Genomic DNA, 19,970 nt, shown 5'->3' with positions numbered 1-19,970 from the left:
GGTCACCAGACCCGAAACGTTAACTCTGTTTCCTCCTCCACAGATGCCGCCAGACCTGCTGAGCTTTTCCAGCAACTTTGTTTTTGTTCCTGATTTACAGCATCTGCAGTTCTTTTGGTTTTTATACTATCAATCAAGTCTTTGTTGACTACTATCTCGACCTTTCCTGCCACCTTTTAATGACTTATGCACATAAGGTCTCTCTGCTCCTGCACACCCTTCAGAGTAGTATTCTTTAGTTTATGTTGCATCTCCATATTCTTTGTATCACCTCACACTTCTCTGCGTTCAGTGTCACCTGCCACCAATCCAGCCAATCCAACGCCATTTCAGTGTCCTTTTGAAGTTTCGCACTAGCTTCCTCACAGTTCACAACATTCCCAAATTTTTTGCTATTGGAGGTGTCCCTTTTGGGTGAGATGTTAAACCAAAGGCCACGTTTTTGGATCAAGAACATGAGTTCTCCCTGGTAGGCTGCCCAATTTTTAAAAAATTTTTAATCCATCAACTATCATAAATCAAACAATTTTGTAGTCATTATCTTATTACTGTTAGCAAGAGATTGCTGTATGCAAATTGGCTGCAGTGTTTTCCAAATTACAGCAATGACCATGCTTCAAAAATGCTTTAAAGCACTTTGGACACACCAAGGACACGAAAAGCACTATAGAAGAGCAAATCGATCTATCTTTTTGTTTTCTATTAGTAATTACACTTTTAGCTTAAAAAAAAGCCATCAATTAAAGATTCCTACATTGTTAGAAAGAACCTCAAACTGTAACCTCAAAGCTCCGTTGTTGGGTACCAGAAATGTTTGTCTTGCGGTCAACTGTGAGAGTCCCTGGAAGTCTGTTCTAGTTTGACCTGGACAAGGATTGGGAAGGATAAATTTGATGCTGCTCAAAGTGCAAAATGATTCCTTCTGGTGCCATTTCTTAATGTTACGTTGTCTAGAAAATGTTGAGATACTTGGAGCTATGGCCACTTATGTCAAAGGGAGTAAAGGGACGTGGGTTTAAAATGGTAATAGGTTAATTTTGTGAAGACCTCACTTTCTATAAGATGACTCTGCTGCTTTTTTATTTTGTCACTTGAGTTGGTGTCAGGTCATGTCATGACAAGCAGTGGCTCAGCAGGTAGCACTCTCGCCTCTGAGTCAGAATGTCCTGGGTTCAATGCCTTTATCAGGACATGAGCACAACCAAATATTTCTGTGTAATATGGAGTGAATTCTGCATTGCTGGTAATACCATCTTCTGGATGAAACGTACAGCTGAGCCTCCATCTGCCACGTCAAATGTCAAAGATCCCACAGCTCTACTTCAATGAATTGTAAGGGGATTATGGGTGATACCCTACCTAATATTAATCCTTCAGTCCATTTCACAGAGCTAATGATTTAGTCATTGTTGCATTCCAGTATTTGGTGCTTGTGTGCGGTGTACAAATTGGGCATTGCTTTTCCTGCATTCTAACAGCAAATACACTTCAAAATGGTTTCATTGTGTAGTGTATTTGGGACATCCTATAGCCGTAAATGATGCCATTTGAATTCCCTCCCTCTCACTTTTCCTTCTCTTTCTCTGCAGGGTTAACTGTTTGCTCTCACAAAAATTTGTGGTTGTCTGTCTGGAAAGCAAAGAATTGAGGTGATCTCTAAGATCAATTTTTCTCCCCTCCTGTCTTCCTTTCTTGCCCCAGTCTCCACACAGAATGCTGAGGTTGGTCTTTTACATGTGTGTGATGAGCACTGTCAGACCTACACCATTTCTACTATCCATTGTAGCTTCAACCTGGTTGCATCCTGGGTTGATCTCTTTGCAATAATTAGCAATTGGTATTGGTAATTCTGCCAAGCCTACCAGCTTCCACTGTCTGTGAGCTTGAAGCTGATCCGCATCTCTATCCTAATGTGCACCTAATCCCATTCATCTGTGCACTGTCTGTTCACTAGCCTACACTGACTTCCAATCCTGATTTTGTTTCTTGTTTAAGAATCTCAGCCTTGTGTTCAAACTACTGTGGTTTATGTTCTCCTTATTTTTGTAACCTTCCAAGGTCTGCACCATTTCCTCTGTGAAGATACTTCTTTAAAATCGACTCCTTTGACCAAACCTTTGGTCACTTATTCCAACATCTCCGGTTACTTGTCAATTTGTTGTCTGATTTAAGAAAACCTTCCAAGAACATAAAATAGTAAATGCATTTAGAATAAAGTACAGGATATTAATATTTGCCTTTTTTTTTGGTATTTAAACCCACTTTCAAATAAATGTGAAATATTTAAGTTCACCAAAAATACATTTTGAAAAACAAATCCACTTAAATAAAAAGCATATTCAAGCAAATAAGACACTAAAATTATACTGCGAATCAAAGCCTAAATCATAGTTGTCTTGTCTCAGCTTTGAGAAGACCATGTCTAAGAGCTGTATCCCATGCTTGGTCAGCAATAGCAGTCTGCCCTCAATGCTCAACTCTGACCTCTGGAGGCCAAATGTTAAAGAAAACCGTTTGGGTTGAGAACACTTCATTGTGTTTTGCCTTGTATTTTCTTTAAGGATCAAACAATGTCTGTTGTGATGAACTATAATTGCCTCTCAGCTGGCAGCAGACAGTTTCATGACTCTGGACTCACCGTTTACCACTTTCCTTTCACTGTTGTTGGCAAAGATTCGAATTCTGCAATAGTTGTATTAAATCCTTAACAGTGACGTTTTGCAATGACAGGGTGTTATATAAATGAAAGTTGCTGTACTTGAAGAGTAGCAAGTCCATGCGGTATATGGGATACCATTCTTTGCTCAGCCAACATTTGTCTGATCATGCACCTTGTTACTATGGGATATTGCACCGTACATTGCTAGTCTGCGTGTAATAGTTCCTAAAATCCAAAGTGACATGTTGTGTTTTGAATTTTTTGTGACATTTGAGTGATGGAAAAAGATGCTGTTATCAATATTTTAACTTTCCAGTTCAGTCCTATTGGCAGACTGGAGAGCTAATGCTGTTTGCCATGTGAGTTTGACTCTGTTTTTGTCTTTCAACATTTCACCCAGTGGTTTAATCAACAGCATACCGAGAATTGTATATCTGACTGGAAAAGATTTAGAGAAACCTTTGTTCATGCTGTTTCTGCACTTTGCTGAATAACTAATAGATTACATCTTGCTGACAAAAAAAAACTTCAAAGATATTTGTAATGTGTACACATTTCAGCATACCACATCTTTTGATTCTATGTTCTTAATTGCTCTATAACTTTTTCTTTTTCCTTTCAACAAAATGGAACATTACTCCATGCTGTCTGAAATTTCAGGTCTCGTTCCTTTAATGGCTTAGAACTGTGTTTTGATCTGAAGGGTTCAAGAAGTTGATGTTTGATTAACAGCATCAAGTTTAAGACTATGTCTCGAGTCATGTTGACGAGTGCATTTTAAAAGATGTGGATACTTTGGGAATTGTGGCTTTAAAAGATGTGTGGGGAGAGACGAAATGCAGCACAGAAACAAGCTATTCAGCTCAAATGCTCCATGCTGAAATTTATGCTTCACATGAGCCTTTTCCCATCCTACTTCATCTTATGTTATTGACCTTCTAAGAAGCTACATTGGCCAGCATATAGGACGTCAAGCACAATGTGCTGTATGGCTGATCTGTGTCCTTGAAGATCCCAATTTGTTTGGACAATTTGTGCAGTAAATGCCATGATGTGATGTGTTATTAGATCTAATCTGAAAATATTTTAACCCTGTTTTCAAAGTGCAACCTAAGTATTTTTGTGTGAACTACTGTGCTTTCAACTGAAGTTATTTCACGTAGATTTGAGGATGAAGTTATTAAGTATCTTCTCTGTTCTTTCAGAGTAAGTGCATGGGATGTTTGCTACATGAAAGTCCAATCTGAAATGTGATATAACTTATTTGCAGTGGAAAATTTAGTTTGGAAAATTACAGTTAATTCACAAATATCTCAAAAATACTGAAGTCACTTGATCCATTTCGCTCATACTACAATCAGCCATTAACAATTTCTGCATTTTGCTGTCCGAGCACCTAACTACCACCTGACTTGTTTTGGTCTCCTACTGATCATCCATGGTATTGACCAACAGGCTTTCCGGCATCAAGCCCTAAGCTTTTCTTCTACCATTGATGTGAAGAGATGAGTGGTCTATGTCTTCTGTTTGCTCAAACTGTCCCAATTCTCTTGGCATTGAGTAAAGACCCCAACGCCATCAAATTTTACAGAAGTTGGAAAGGAAATTTACCAGAATATTTTTCTTTGCTAGAACACCAATCTGCAACTATATAGCATAATGTAGTTTAAAAACATCCCATGGTGTTTCACAAAAACATTTTTAATAAAGTAGCATTGACAATATACAATATCCTTTTATTGTTGTGAGTACTCTATTGTAGGGGTACGGTGAAAAGTTTCTGCAATGTCATGGCGGCATCTTAGGTACAAGTACCTAAGTACAATTCTTGGATATAGCAGAGGAATAAAAGTGATTGATTGTATTACTTAGAGTTGAAAAATAGGACATCATTAAAGGATTGACATTACAGTAAGGTAGGAAATTTCAAATAGACATTATTGTGTAACAGCTCAGTGCAGGCTTTCCGCACATAATATGCCCGCCCATGCCAGACCCCAGTCCAACATCCATCCCTGCTCAGCAACAAGCTCCAACCTGCTCCGTATGAATACTCAGCTGCTCCAAAGTAAGTGTCAGGACTGCCACCCCTGCGCCAATCTCCACCCAGGACTCCCTGCCCTCGCGATGCTCCAGGGCTGCTTCCCCACACGCTGCCCTGGGGCCCGCGGCCCACATGCTGCTCAGGGGTCTTGCTGCTGGTGTCTGCCGCTGCCCCGGTATTTGCCTGTGGTGCTGAGAGGAGAGAAGGAAAAAAGAGACGAGGGGAAAAACACGAAAGAATAGGCAGAGCAGAGGAGCTCTAGTGGGAGTGTCCTACTCTTCTGCAATCTTGGCACGTCACCTGACACCTGAGATTTTTTTGACATGTCTGTAATGGCCAAAAAGATATTTTAGGGGATATCATAAAACAAAATAGACAAAGAAGTTAGGGATCTATCCAAGATAGATCTATCCAACTGAAGGCATGGCCACCAATGTTGGGAATATTAGCATTGAGGTTGCGTGGGAGTCCAGAAGTAAAGGAAGGAAAAGGTCTTGAGTTTTGGGGCTTGAGAGAGAGGCAGGAAAGGGAGACCATCTTGGGGTTCAAAAACAAGAATGAATTGTAAAAACTGAGTGCGCCAATATGGGACTATGAGCATAGTGGTAATGGGTGACTGTGGCTTGATGTAAACTAGGCCCTTTTTTAATCTTCCAAGTTGCTGGAAGTTTCTAGATGCTTCAAACGTCCAACAGTGTCTTGATGGTCTTTACCTGCTTGTGGTATCTCCCAGTTTTGAGAACTTCCTAGCTGTCATTCTTTCAAGTGCCATCTTCTCCTGAAAACATCTAAATCCACTGGCACCTTAATGTTACTTCTCCAATTGGGCCATCTCTATGTGGAGCTGGAGACTGCATTAGCAGCTCGTTTGATCTTCACAAGAAGAACATTTTATCTTCAACTGATCCTTGTCCACGACCCGTACATACTCGCCTATAGGTATTGTTGGCTACTGCTCAGGAAGATCGCTGTTGTAATCGCAAATAAAATCAGCTAATTTGGTAAAACTTGGATCAAACGTGAAACCATTCCTTACATGAACGCACTGTCTAAAGGGATTAAAGAATAAGATTTAATAAGTCTACAATGGTAAGGCCATGCCCGACATGCTGAGCATATTTTGATTTTACCCAAGAAAGAATACACCCACCCTAGAGATTACACACTGTGTACTGAAGATTCGCTAGCCTGGTTCCTGGGAAGAGGACATGAGGCAGGACTGAGGAGATGAAGCCAATTAGTCCATGGTGTTTAGTGAAACAAGAGGAAATCTAATTGACACACACCATTCTTAAGGGATCGCATGGAGTAGGTGGTGAGAAAATATTTTCCCTGGCTGGAGAATCTAGAATGCAAGGTCACAGAATAAATATATTTCAGAGTAAGCAACAGACCATTTTGGAATGAGTTGAGAATTTCATTGAGATGAGGGTCTTTTGAAATTAACCCCTCAATACAGAATCTCTCCTGTATGGAAGCAGGCCATTCGGCCCATTGAGTTCAAACTGACCCTCCAAAGAGTGTACTGCCTACCCTGTCCCTGTAACCCTGTATTTCCTGTGGCTAATCCACCTAGCCTGCAGATCCCTGGACACAATGGGCAATTTAACATGGCCAATCCACCTAACCTGCACATCTTTGGACTGTGGGAGGAAGCCGGAGCACCTGGAGGAAACGCATGCAGACACAGGGAGAATGTGCAAACTCCACATGGACAGTCACCCAAGGGTGGATTTGAACCTGGGTCCCTGGCGCTGTGAGGCAGCAGTGCTAGCCACTGAGCCACTGTGCTGCCCCCTTGGTGTTAGACGCTCTGTCATTGTGTATAATTAAGACAGAAATATTGGTAAGATTTTTGTATACTAAGGGCTTTAAGGGATATAGGGACAGAAAGGGATGGTGGAGTTGAGGTGGAAGATTCGCCATGAACATGATGAATGGTGGGGCAGACCCACCATTCTGAAATATACCTTTTCTTTTTAAGCAGGTTTCAGAACAGACTGGGCACTATATTTAAGACACAAGCAGTTAAACCGTATGATGAGTAATACAAATCCTGCTAGTGTTCTAGTGAAGGTCAACATATGCTTGAGAGCTCAAACCACATCTTTTGGTTAGGAATTTTGCAGCCTTCTGGACTCTGAACTCAACATTTGGGTTCAACATTTTCAGACCATAATTTCTCTTGTTTCCTATCCTTTGCGTGTTTCAGTTTTTCTCATTTTTCTTTCAGACAGTTACCCTCTTGCTCAAGGCACATCTTTTGTTACTTTGTTATCCTGCCCTATCAAAACTCCTTTGACCCTGGAAAATGAACTCTTCCATCATTCGATCTCTCCCATCTTTCATTTTATTCTTCCCTTTGTCCTTGTCGCAACTGCCCCTTACTCAAATTCTATTAAGTCTCCGACTTCTCCCGGTTCTGGTGAAAGGTCATCAGCTTGAAATGCTATTCTATTTCTCTGCACAGATGTCGCTTCACTTGCTTAGTAATATACTCATTTGTCTTTTATGACCGATGAGACAGGCATAGTTATAGTTTAACTTCTCATCTAATTGTAACACCTCTGACAGAGCAGCACTCCCACAGTACTGCAGGGGCTTGCCATCCTTAATTTTGTTCTCTGATTGTAAAGTGGGTCTTGAACACGCAATCTCTGACTCTGACATATGTATTCTATCAAATAACTAAGTCAAGTGGTGCTGAAAGGGTTTACTTTGAAAGGTATCGGATGTGGTCCAGGTGAATTTGAGGTTGGCGTTTAAAGGTGTTGGTAAAGTTGATGAACTGTTCAGCTCCTCATGGGAACACGAGGCAGCGCCAATACAGTCATCAGTGTAGCAGAGGAAGAGGTGAGGGATGGTGCTGGTGTAACAGCGAAAGAGGGACTGTTCCGCGTATCCTATGAAGAGGTAGGCATAGCTGAGACCCATACAGGTGCTCGTAGCCACCCCTTTAGTTTGTAGGAAGTGGGAGGAGTTAAAGGAAAAGTTGTTGAGGGTAAGGACAAGTTCTGATAAGCAGTCTCATTAGGGAGTGATGACTGGTGATGAATTTAGCCTGAGGGTCACCATGTCGGGGAGAAGTGAGGTTGAGAAGATGTGGTCTTCATGGTCACCTGAGCCATCACAGGAATCGAACCATCGCTGTTGGCATCGCATCTGAGCTAAATCACCTCCATACAGAGCAGAGGACACTCTGTCTGCTTTCTTAACACCGCACCTCTTCTTTCCTGCCTCCTTTAATGACTTATGCACATACACACCCAGCTCTCTGCTCCTGCATACACTTAGAGTAGTACGCGGAGACAGAAAAGACTGCAGATGCTGGAAGCTAGAGTCAAAAAATGTGGAGCTGGAAAAGCACAGCAGGTCAGACAGCATCCGAGGAGCAGGAAAGTCAGTATTTTGGGTTGGCCCCCTCTTCTCTTTATCCTGTCTGTGTGTTCTTTATGCCAAAATGTAGAAACTGCTAAATTGGAAATTGGGGTGCAAGTAGTAAACAATTCATTGCCAGTTTCTGGCTATTCAGATTCTCACCTTCATTTTGGATGTTTATTTTGATTTCTGTTGGTAGCAAAATTAGAATGCGGGAACTAAAAGTTAACTGAGCGACAGAAGTTTGGAGAAGGGGCAGGACAGTGTACAGATATTTGCTAGGTTCCTGGAATGGGTCACTGTCCCTGTTGTTTTTACGTTTTGTGATAGCATGATCTTTTTTCCCAACATTTCTACAAGACCTGAATTTATCAGACCTGAGAGGTCAAAACACCTGAACTTGTTGAGGCTCTTTCTTTCTTTATTTAAACCCCCCCCCCCCCCGCCACCAACCCCTTGAAAACAGAGGCCTGAATGGTGAACTGATGTTGCCCTGAAAAATTGTAAAAGGGTGGACATAAAGATGATGTTTCCCCTTGGCACTGAAACCAAAACAGAAGGATCATTAATATACTTTAGTCATTAACAAATCCAATAAGGAATTCAGGAGAAATCTTTTTATTGCTGGAGACTGGTGAGAAAGTGGAACTCGGTTCCATAATAATGAGTTGAGGCAAATAGCATGAATACATTTAAAGGACAACTAGACAAGTTTAGGATGCAGATAGGAATGCAAAAGGTTTTATTGATTTTTGGGTGCAGTGTGGTAGGAGGAAGCTGAATAGGAACCTGTTTCAACTCTATGAATTTGAGGTGTTTAAGCTAAAAATCACACCCTTTTTTAAAATGTTTTATTTGAAGTAACGCAACTTAACTTTTGAACCAAGCTTTGTAAACGTGAGAGGAAAAATCTCTAGTCGTGCAGTTTTATGACCAAGCTCGGCCCTTGTTAAACTGAAGCCTGCTCAGATTAGATTTAAGCTATTTGAAGAAAAAGAACAAATTCTATTGGTGTCCTGAGGCCAAAATCCCTCCCTCAACCAACACTGCCAGAATAAAACCAGATCAACTGGTCTTCATTTCCATTTACTATTGATTTAAACTGCTGTGTCTGCATACTAAATATAAAAAAATTCAAAGCATAGGAATGGCATGAGCTGTGAGGTGCTTTGCAAATGCAAGCATTTTCTTTTGCTCCCGAATGTCAGCTATACATGGATTATAGAGGGATGCAGAGTTTCTTCACTTCACATGGAGGGTTAATAGTTGTATTTTCTTAAAGTCAGTTGAAACAAATTAAACCAAATTGAATGAAATTATATGGTAACAGCCCCTTAAGGGGTATTGGAATGATAATCAAATGTTCAAACTAAAATTACAATACTTGAATTGAAATGCTGTTTCGTGCGCACAACTAATGCACTCTCTAATGCCTCCGCAGTGCTCACAGTCTGCGGAAGGTCTTGAGCATTGTATTGACAGTGTATTCCCTCTACAGCGTACCTGGGCATAACTGTGGCTGCACAGAGTGTGCAGTTGGCAGCCAGATGCCCTTATTGACCGCCAGCTCCTGGACCTGTTTACATCTACCTTTTGGAGAAGCTCAGGAGCTGACCTATTACGAAGTTCTCTGATGTACCTCCCTCAATACTGGGTCACCAAAGATCAGGAGCTTGTGACTGCAGTGCAAACAAAATGAGTAACCGGTCCATCAGCACATGGAATAGCGCTTACAGGCTTATACACTTAGTGTAGCTCAGTAATCAGATTGAGGCAGTGAGTTGATCTGGAGACCAGTCTGTTACTGCTTACTACTCATGCGATCAGAGAGGTAAACTTAGAAGTGAATGGTGATCCAATGTACAAGACACTGAGTGTTTTTTTTAACCAAACTACCCCCCCTCCCACCTGTGATTTGCAGCAGCCTTCTGCTGATGTACAAGACCAGCTAAGAGAAATGGGGGTTGGGGGATGGAATGATGGGAAGAGAAAACATTTTAGATTAATGTTAATGATTAGTATACAAAGACTGTAAACTAAAGACGGTATATGTGACACAATAGGCTGCAGATTTCTTTGTGTATGAATGCTTGTCATTTTGTGGGCTGTGTCTAACAGCAGCTGTTGGGAAGTTGGTCCTTTGCCAGCTTTTGGGAGTGAGCGGGCAGGAGACATTCTTCAGAGTTCACATGTAAATCACTGATATAGTATGACAGCGAGTCACTGTCTGCTGAAGTGGAGATGCAAGACATGTTTCTTATTCTGCACAGCTGGGAGCTTTCGATCTGATCTCTAATTTAAGATTAAGCTTGACTTTGGTTGCCTTTTTATGTGTGAGTACACAACTTTTTTTTTAAATAAGGCTGCCTATAGGTTAGTAGAAGTCTTTATCAACTTTCCACATTCTGTTTTGAATTAGTGACATTTTGTAGTTGCATTGTTCAGTATTCTACCCACCCTTGAATGGTGAATTGTGAGTGAGGAGGTTCCAGGCTGGATTAAACTCCTCACATCAGCCTCGTGTTTTCTTAAAAATCCAGTGGGAGAAGGGATTGGATTTTGAGCCATTCAGGCTGCTGCTCTAAGTTCCAGAATATATGGTCTAATTAATGGACAGGTAACACTTGGTAGAGTTTTTCTATTAAACAGGGTATTCCTTAAGACAATATACAAAGTGTTTGGAGTACAGTCACTACATTGAGTTAATGTTTTGATTTGAGTGAAGTTGCTGTTTTTCGCATTGATAGTCAAGTGTTGTTCTAATTTGAAGTTGAACTTTTTTTTCGAAATCCAACTCCTGCACCCTTGACCACCTCGCTTAATCCTGGATATTGGCCCATATCTTGCTGACACAAGACATATATTTTGTTGTTGGATAGCTTGAATATCATTAGCCGTATAACCTATTGAGTTGATGATACCACAGCAAGAGCAACAGACTATCTCCTTTAACGAATGAGATTTAATAAACAAGAAAAAAAAACAGATTTGAGAAGGAAATTGGAGTCAAATCGGGGACAGGGAAAAGATTGGACTCCAGGAAAAAAGACTAAGGAAAATAAGAAGAAAAGTTAAATTGTATATCTTAACTTTTAAAAGCATAGAAGCAGATGAAACAGCACAGTTTGTTATATCCTTTCTGGGCTAGAAAACTGCATTAGCAATCATCATTGTTTAAAATTGACTTATTCTTTTAATCAGCAGACTTAATTTATTGTGGCACGTTTTAATGTTGAAATTCAGCAGTTCCTTTAAAATCAGTAGAAAAGTTGAAGGTGAGAGGTCACTTATGCGAAACCAATAGAAGAACAGCCTGCAAGTTCTAAATATTCACAACTTGGTGTATCTCTATCCTCTGCGTCTCTCTCTCTCTCTCTCTCTCTCTCTCTCTCCCTCTCTCTCTCTCTCTCTCCCCCCCCCCCCCCACCCCTCAACCAACCATTCCAGTCCTGAAATTGCTAGCTGCTTTTTCACATTAATAACAGCATGTGTTGTTTAACACTATTTTATTTTTAGGAAGATTTGGTTCATTAATTAACAAATCTTTTAGTGGAGAAACTGTGCCAGCATTTTGAACAGGAACTCCCTGCTGTTTATTGAAGAACATTAAGCTAATGTTTTATCTTTCAGAGTTATTAACAAACTGGCTAGAATTTTAGTGCCAAAGTGTTTAAGTTTGAGACCTGGCATGTTTGTGAGTAATGCTGATCCACAAAACTTTATATTAATGCAAAGAATGAAGTAACTGATACCAAAGAAGTTAAGTTGAAATTCCTGTTTGAGAAGGAAGCACAATGCTTGTCCTTCAACCTCTATTTTTGCTTCTCTTAACTCTTTGCATACAGATGTCAGCTTACCGTCTCAAGTCAGAAGAATTTAAGCACAGGGGAGGCAATTTCATACAGGGTTCAGGGCCTACCTTTAAAGACCAAAGCCATTGCCATCAGATCCCATCATAAATTCTATTACCAAGCCATTATAGTCCTAGTGATACAGCACAGAAGCAGACCATTTGGTCCAGACAGTTCATGCCGAACATAATTCTAAACTGAACAAGTCCCATCTGCCTGCTCCTGGCCCATGTCCCTCCAAACCTTTCCTGTTTGTGTACTTACCTAAGTGTCTTTTAAATGCTGTAATTGTGCCCATATCCACTATTTCCTCAGGACGTTCATTCACACACAAACCACCCCCTGTGTTTTAAAAAAAAAAAAAATTGCCCCTCCTATATTTTTTTTTTAAATTTCTCTCCTCTTGCCTTTAAAAATATGCCCCCTATTCTTGAAATCCCCATCCTAGGGAAAAGACACCTACCATTAAGACTATACCACTCCTGATTTTATAAACCTCTGTAAAGTCACCTTTCAAGCACCTAAGCTCCAGTGAAAAAAATGTCCTGGCCTATCCAGCCTAACTCAAACCCTCCATTAATTCTATCAGCCTACCAGCCGATTGTCTGAGACTGAACCAGACTAGTCTGAGACTTCTCTTTGAGCCTAAGGTGAAATTCCGACTCCATATCCTCTCCATCATAAAGGTCATCTCCTTGTATCTTTGCAGCATTGCCTCTTGCTACCCCTCCTCTCGCTGCAGGCACTCGCTTCTGCATCTTCATTACCTCTAGACTTGACTGTTTCAATGATTGCTTGGCCGGCTGTCCATCTTCCATCATCAATAAACTTGATGAAATCAACATATGTGCCCATCAAATAACCTATTACCAAGTCTGATTCATCGAAACCCATGTGCTCTAAAGAGCTCATTCTTTCAAATCCCTCTCCAGCTATGCCCTTCTCTATCTTTATAATCTCACTCAGACACTCCACCTTCCAAGGTATATGAACCTCTTCTAATTCTGGCTTCTTTCCTCCATCTTGCACTCTTGTTCATTTGATCACTCAGTCTGGTCACCTACCCTAATATCTGCTTATGTCATTGGGTGTCGAATGTTGTTTCATAATCATGACTTTGAAGTGCCTTAGGACATCTTATTACATCGAAGGTATATCATAAGTGCAAGTTTGTGTTTCAATAAGAGTCTGATGTTGAAATTTCCAGGTTCTAACTACCCTTTACACTGCTGAAATTGTGCCAAACGACTGAGGTGATTGGAGAGCTATTGGTGAAACCTGTCAACAAGTAACACAATACCTGCATAGCTAAGTGTTGAAAGAGATTGCACCTTGCTTCAGTGCATTTGTGAGTGCTTGCCATGGAGGTTAAAAAAAAGGACATTCTGTATTTATATAGCACCTTGAAGACCAAAGGATATCTCAAGTTGCTTTCTAGCAAATGTCACTGGATGCCACATATTCAGTTACAACAATTTGTGCACAGCAAAATTTTTTCAAACTGTAGTGAGATATATAATCAGAAAATCTACTTTTAGATGTGTTTGAGGGCTAAATATCGGTCAGTGCATAGGATAGAATTTCCCTTACTCAAAATTGCAATAGCAAAGCATTACGGAGAACAGACGAGGAATAACGAGAAACTGTTTCCATAGATTGAGGAACCCTAGAATTGAGGATGTAGTGTAACACTTGAAGGTAGAGCTTTTAGGGGTGAAATTAGGAGACATTTGTGCACAAATAACAAATGATGCAAGATCAGTTGTTAATTTTGAATCTGAAGTTTTTGTTGGGAAAGGTTAGGGGATATGGGGCAAAGGCGAAAGTATGCAATTTGCTCATGTACCAACCATAATCTCATAAATAGCAGAAAATAGCCAAGGGACTTTTTTTTTTAAAAAAAATCTCCATGGGATGAAGATATCACTGGCTGGGCCTGCATTTGTTATCCATCCCTTAAATGCCTAAACAGTGGGTAAGAGTCAACCATTATTGCTGTAGGTTGGGAGTCACATGTAGGCCAGATCAGGTGAGAATGGCAGATTTCCTTCCGAAGTGACATTAGAAAGCTGGATGGGTTTAGCAGCAATCAACTGGTTGAGAATAAAAAATGCTGGAAATCACGGTGGGATAGGCAGCACCAATAGAGTGAGTGCAAGCTGAAAATGGTAGTTTGCTTTCTTTCCATGGATGCTGTCTGACCTGCTGTGATTTCCAGCATTTTTGTTTTCAGTACAGATTTCAGCATCTGCAGTAATTTGCTCTTTGTTCAACCGTGGTTACATGGTTACCATTCAACCAGGTTTTTACTCCAGATTTTTGTTCATTGAATTCAAATTTCACTATCTGGCATAGTAGGATTTGAACCCATGTCCCTAGAACACTAGTTTGGGAAGGCTTCTGTGGTTCTACTCCAGTGGCATCATCATAACAGCACCACCACCCCTTAAATAGTCTGCTTCTATTTCTGTGTTCTTAGTTGATACAAAACATTACACTCAGAACAAATGGGGCCTTGATGCTCAAGTCTTTGGACAAGGCCCTTTTGAGAAGTCACCATGTTGAATAGCTTCTGTGCCTCTCTTCATGCATCATTGGAATCCATGGTGATGTCTGCCTGCACTGTCCTGGAGATTCATAGATGTGTTGAGTTAGTGGGAATTCCAACACTGCTGGTGTTCATCTTTTTGCTCTACTGTCTGACTCCTGAAGGTATTCAGAGTGAACATATTGTGCTAGACTGGTGTCACATGTAGGCAGGCCTAGCAAAGATTAGAAGGTGTCCTATCTTGAAGAAAACAGTGGCAAATCTCCTAATCGTTTGTCATCTAATGATTAACTTAGTCTTGTGGGACTTATGGGCTGCTAGTTTAGGAGTCATAATTACTATACTACCCTGCTCTTTGTCAAAATGCATCACACAACCAGTCTGCTAAATAAATGCACCTAATTTCAATCTTAAATGTGCTATATAATTCAATATATTTACTGAATGACTGCATTGATTATTTTTTTCAAAATGGTACTTTACATGAACTATCTAGTTGGGGATTTGGTACCTTGGGAAATAGTTGAATATAGTACTTGAAACATGTTTTGCAACCAAGCATTAAATATTGACCTAAGACCGAAGTAATCTGTTACTTTAATATTAAACATTCCTTTATTTCTCCATGTCTAACATAATTTGTCCAGTTGTTATATTAGCAGCACCAGTAGTATATATGTAACTGTTGAACTTGTAAGGCTTTGGGGACTGTTTGGACGTCATACCTTGATCTATTTCCTAGAACGTTCATGGTTTCAATATTAACTTTGGCAAGTCTGGGAGTGTGCAGAATGTGAAGAGTCCCACGCCATCCTTGCAATCTTCTGAGGCCTCTGCACTCTTCCAATTCTGGCCTTTTTTATTGCGACCTCACTGCAAGAATGAGTGGAGAAAAATGATGCTAGCAGCTTTGATTCCTTTTTCATTAAATTGTTTTATCAAAATGTGATGCCATATATTGTAGTGATAGTCGGATCACTCTTGAAATGATTATGCCTCTCATCGGTTAGGATTAGCATGTGCGCAGTGAACAGTGAAGCACTTGGTGCTTTGGCAGCGCAATGTCAGCAATTGTTTATTTATTTGCTGGGTTGACAGTTATTGTTTGTCTGTGGTTGACTGTACAAACATCAACACTCATTATTCAAGAATTTCAGATGTACATTTGTGAGGGATTTGTATTTTGACGAGTAACAACTTGAAATGTTCTTTTGTTACTTTCTGTAGGAAGCAATATAATTTTCTACATCCATTTGCTTATATTTAAAGGATTTGAATCTACATGTTCATACCAAATGTAATCTCTTAATTGATTCATCTATTTTGTGGTAAAACTGGGATCTCGCATTAATTGATTTTTTATTCACTTGTGGGATGTAGGTGCTGCCAGCTGGACCAGCATTTATAGCCAATCCCTAGTTGTCTCTCAGCAGGTATGGTGAATGGTCGTCTTAAATTGCTGCAGTCCATGTGTTGTAGGTAGACCCACAATAAAATTAGGGAGGAAATGTCAGGATTTTGACACTTCTGCAGTGAAGGAATGGCAATATATTTCTGTCAGGTTGATGGGCGGCTTGGAGAGGAACTTTCAGACAAGTGGGAACCCCTCCACCTCCTGCTCTTTGATTTGATTGGTTTGGGCCTCTAACTTGGTCCGGTACTGCCTCTTGGCATCTCTGGCTTTGCAGAGGTCATATCTAGATCTCCTGTATAGGTCTGGGTCATCTGACTTGAATGCTGCATGCCTGGTCTTCGGTAGGGAGTGGATTTCCTGGTTCATCCAAGGTTTCCAGTTGGGCAACACTCAGATTGACTTCTTGTCCCTCTTGATGAAAGTCATCATGAGTTTGGTTGATTACTGCAGTGCAACATGTAGATGTTTCACACTGCTACAGAGGGTTGGTGGTGCATGGAGTGGATTTTTATGGATATAGTCAAGCAGGCCACTTTGTCCTGGATCGTGTCAAGCTTCTTGAGTGTTGTTGGAGCTGCACCCATCCAAACAAGTGGAGAGCATTCCATTCATACTCCTGACTTGTGCCTTGTAGATGGTGGACAGGCTCTGGGGAGTCAGGAGATGAGTTACTCTCCATGGTATTCTTTAACTCTGACCTGCTTTTGTAGCCACTATATTTACACAGCCAGTCCAGCTCAGTTTCTGGTCAGTGACAACCCCAGGATGTTGATTGTGGGGGATTCAGTAATGGGGGTGGTGGTTAGATTGTGTCTTATAGGAGATGGTCACTGCTTGGCATTCATGTGGCATAAATGTTATTTGTCACTTTTCAGCCCAAGCTCGAACATTGTCCAGGCCTTGTTGCATTAGAACATGACTCTTCAGAGATACTGAGGAGGTCTCTGGTGCTGAGCATATGCAATCATCGGTGAACATCCCCACTTCTGACCTTTTTGATGGAGGGATTGGCATTGATGAAACAGTTGAAGATGGTTGGGACTAGGACACCACCCTGAGGAATTCCTGAAGAGATGTCCTAGAGTTGAGGTGACTGATTGATTTTCTAACAGTCACGACCATGTGGTAGGTATGACTCCAACCAGTGGAGAGTACACCCCCCGCCCCGATTCTCTCTGATCCCAGTTTTGCTCGGGCTCCTTGCTGCCACACTTGTTCAAAGGCTGTCACTCTCACCTCACCTCTGGAATTCAGCTCTAGTTGTTGTCTTTGTTTGAACCAAGGCTGGAATGAGGTCAGGAGCTGAGTGGCCCTGATGGAGCTCAAACTGGGCATTAATGAGCAGGTTACAAGAGCTTATATCAGTCTTGAAACATTAACAGTGTTTCTCTCTCTCCACAGATGCTGCCACGTTATTGAGTTACTCAAGCATTCTGTGTTTGTTTTGACGCAGAGCTTGTTCATTCTGCTTCCATTTTTTCTCCTTCTGATTTTCATTCACTTTGAGCTGAGTGGAAGTATCTCCCACAGAGTCAATATCTGAGATGGTTTCTCAAGTTTCAGTTTATCTTGAGCTAGCTGTTCACTTGCTGAGCGGGTGCTGCTTGATAGCACCATTGATGACACCGTGGGGTGGTAGTTGGCCAGATTGGATACATGTACAACACTCCCTCCTTTCCACAAGGAAATTAAACTACTTAGGACAGCTAAAGAGCCTGAGAGTCATTATAACCATAAGTATTTTGCTGAAATGCCTGGATCTTATGGTGACTGTTTGGCAATGTCATTGATTTGTTCAGTCATCAGTGATATTGCCTGTCATTATGTTTGTTGTCAAATTTTACTTTCTTAGAATGCAATTGCTGATCCAGAATGTGCTAAAGTTGCCTGTAATGCCTCAGGATTTGTTCTAGGTTAGCCATTGACTGATCTCATTCTTTAAGCTGTTTTGAGTGTATCAAATCTTCTTCATAGCTGCTGTTTTGTTCCTCCAAGACCTTCTAACTCATTTTGAAGCTTCTACTTTTACATTATAGATTCTTCTAATTGTATCAATTGTTTTATCTTTCCGTTTGTCCAGTATATCTGCTCTAACCATACAACCCGTTTGATCCTTTGTTTTACTATTTTTGCTTTCGTTGAAGTCTGGACCTCTTCCACCTTTTTTTTTTTGCTGCTTTGGCTGGTTTATTTTTCATGTCTTCCTTGAGTTCTTTCACTCAAGCATCATTGCTGATATTTATTTCTGAAAGGACTGTCAAGTGATTTGAAGTTCATTGTGTGTTCAATGAATCTTTACCTGTCTCGTTTTCTCTAGCATTTCATTGAGCACCAGCAGATATTCTAGAGCTGCTGCTGAGTCTGATCTATGTTCCATGTGAGTTGGTGCAAGATCTTCCTATAAACCAGCAATCTCTTTGTTAGATTGAATAGAGTTCTGAAGAAGAGTCATATCAGACTTGAAATGTTAACTATTTCTGCACAGATGTTGCCATGGTATTGAGTTTCTTGAGCATTCTGTTTCTTTTGATGCAGAGCTTGTTCATTCTGCTTCCATTCCTTCTTCTCCTGAGTTTCTTTCTGAGTGGAGGTATCTCCTACGAAGTCATTATCTGAGATGATATTCTCAAGTTTACATTTACCTTGAGCTAGCTGTTCAGTCCTTTTCTCCAGAACTTTCATTTTTCTTTCCACAACAAAGATCTGAGATTTGACTCCACTAACTCAGAAGATTGAGAAGTGGTCTGCCCTCTTTCCTTTTTTTTTGTTGAGTTTTGCAAGTGTTTCCTAAGTTTGGAACAGTTTCTGACACTTCTCTGAATCTGTGATCTGTCTCTCTGATTCCATGATTTGTGACTAGTGCATCCTTACATACTGCTTTGTTGATCACTACTGTACTCCTTTGGTCGGATACCAGAGTTTTTATTGATGCTTGAAGATACTCCTTGCACAAGACCTGTTTGTAGCTGTATTACCATTGCTGTACTGCAATGGCTCGGCTAATGAACTTTTCTTTTATATACCTTGAAAAGTTGATTGAGAGCTGGGTATTTCCTTGCTGCATGCAGAGGCTACTCCTTCCACAAGTCTTAATGTGTTTGGGTGTTCTAATGATTGTGTCAGCCAATGAATTTGTAGGTGGGCATTGTAAACTTTTGACCTACAACAATATTCTGTAATAGGTCTCTACTAGATCTTTAACGCTACAAGTCTTGAATTTGTCAAGTAAATCTTTCTGGAAAGCTTCCATGAGGGTGGATGCAATTACTAAGTCAATAATTCCGTTTGCTAGTCCCTCACCTGACAAATTACAATGAACTATTTTCTCCACACCTGCCCTGTGGTGTAGAGATCTTTAAGAGACATGAATGCTTGTCAATGATGCAGAAGGTTAATCTGACTCTGAATTAGTCTTTAATGTGGTGCATGTCTTTTAGTGCTTTGGCTGTTTAATCCTGATGTGTTAACAGTACAAAAACCTCCTGTTCAAAATCGTTAGTCATACCTTAAGAGCTTGTTTTTTTTTTTCATTGGACGCACCCAATTGTAGAAACCAGAGCTTGGAGTGATGTTTAAATATTTCAAGTTGTGTTAAGAGGGCTCTATGTCGCAATTTAAACGAGAGAATTTTGTGGACATCTGACAATATGCCTTCATCCATTCCTTCGCTTGCTATCAATCTGGGACACCCCAATCACTTGCCAATTTAACTCTCTTGAGAAAGGCTACTCGATAGGGATTTGTTAGCTTGCCAGCGAGTTGTCAGAATGCTATGCTTTATTCCAGAAGGAATTGAACATAAAAATAAGGATATTATACTTGAGTCATATAGGGCATTTGTGAAGTTGTAATTCAAAAACTGTGCAATTTTGCTCTCCCAATTTAAGAAAACATAAGTGCATTGGAGGTGATTTAGAGAACTAAGTTGATACTGGAATGAGAGGATTGCCTCGAGGAAAGTTTTTTTGAAGGACTGGACTGACTTACCCTGGAATTTAGAAGAGTAAGGGGTGCCTTTAATTGAAGTTCGAACGGTCTTGAACGGTCTTGAACGGTCTTGAACGGTCTTGAACGGT

At 40.5% G+C, this 19,970-nt stretch overlaps 1 protein-coding gene across 5 annotated transcripts in view; it reads left to right on the top strand.

Annotated features, from left to right (window-relative positions):
* Positions 1 to 19,970, top strand: part of LOC109911635 (liprin-beta-2) — a 231,286-nt gene that overhangs the window by 55,425 nt on the left and 155,891 nt on the right. Inside the window, exon 1 of one of the 5 annotated variants that reach the window (XM_048607117.1) lies at positions 10,300 to 10,414. The exons of the other annotated variants lie outside the window; for them this stretch is intronic. The gene's annotated coding sequence lies outside the window, so the exon portion shown is untranslated. Of the gene's footprint in view, positions 1 to 10,299; positions 10,415 to 19,970 lie in introns of those variants that run through there. 5 annotated transcript variants of the gene reach the window in all.

The sequence above is a fragment of the Rhincodon typus genome, chromosome 17, assembly GCF_021869965.1.
Source record: "Rhincodon typus isolate 14 chromosome 17, sRhiTyp1.1, whole genome shotgun sequence".
Lineage (NCBI taxonomy): Eukaryota > Metazoa > Chordata > Chondrichthyes > Orectolobiformes > Rhincodontidae > Rhincodon > Rhincodon typus.
The sequence above is the reverse complement of the archived record's forward strand: the minus strand, read 5'-3'. Positions and strand labels throughout refer to the sequence as shown.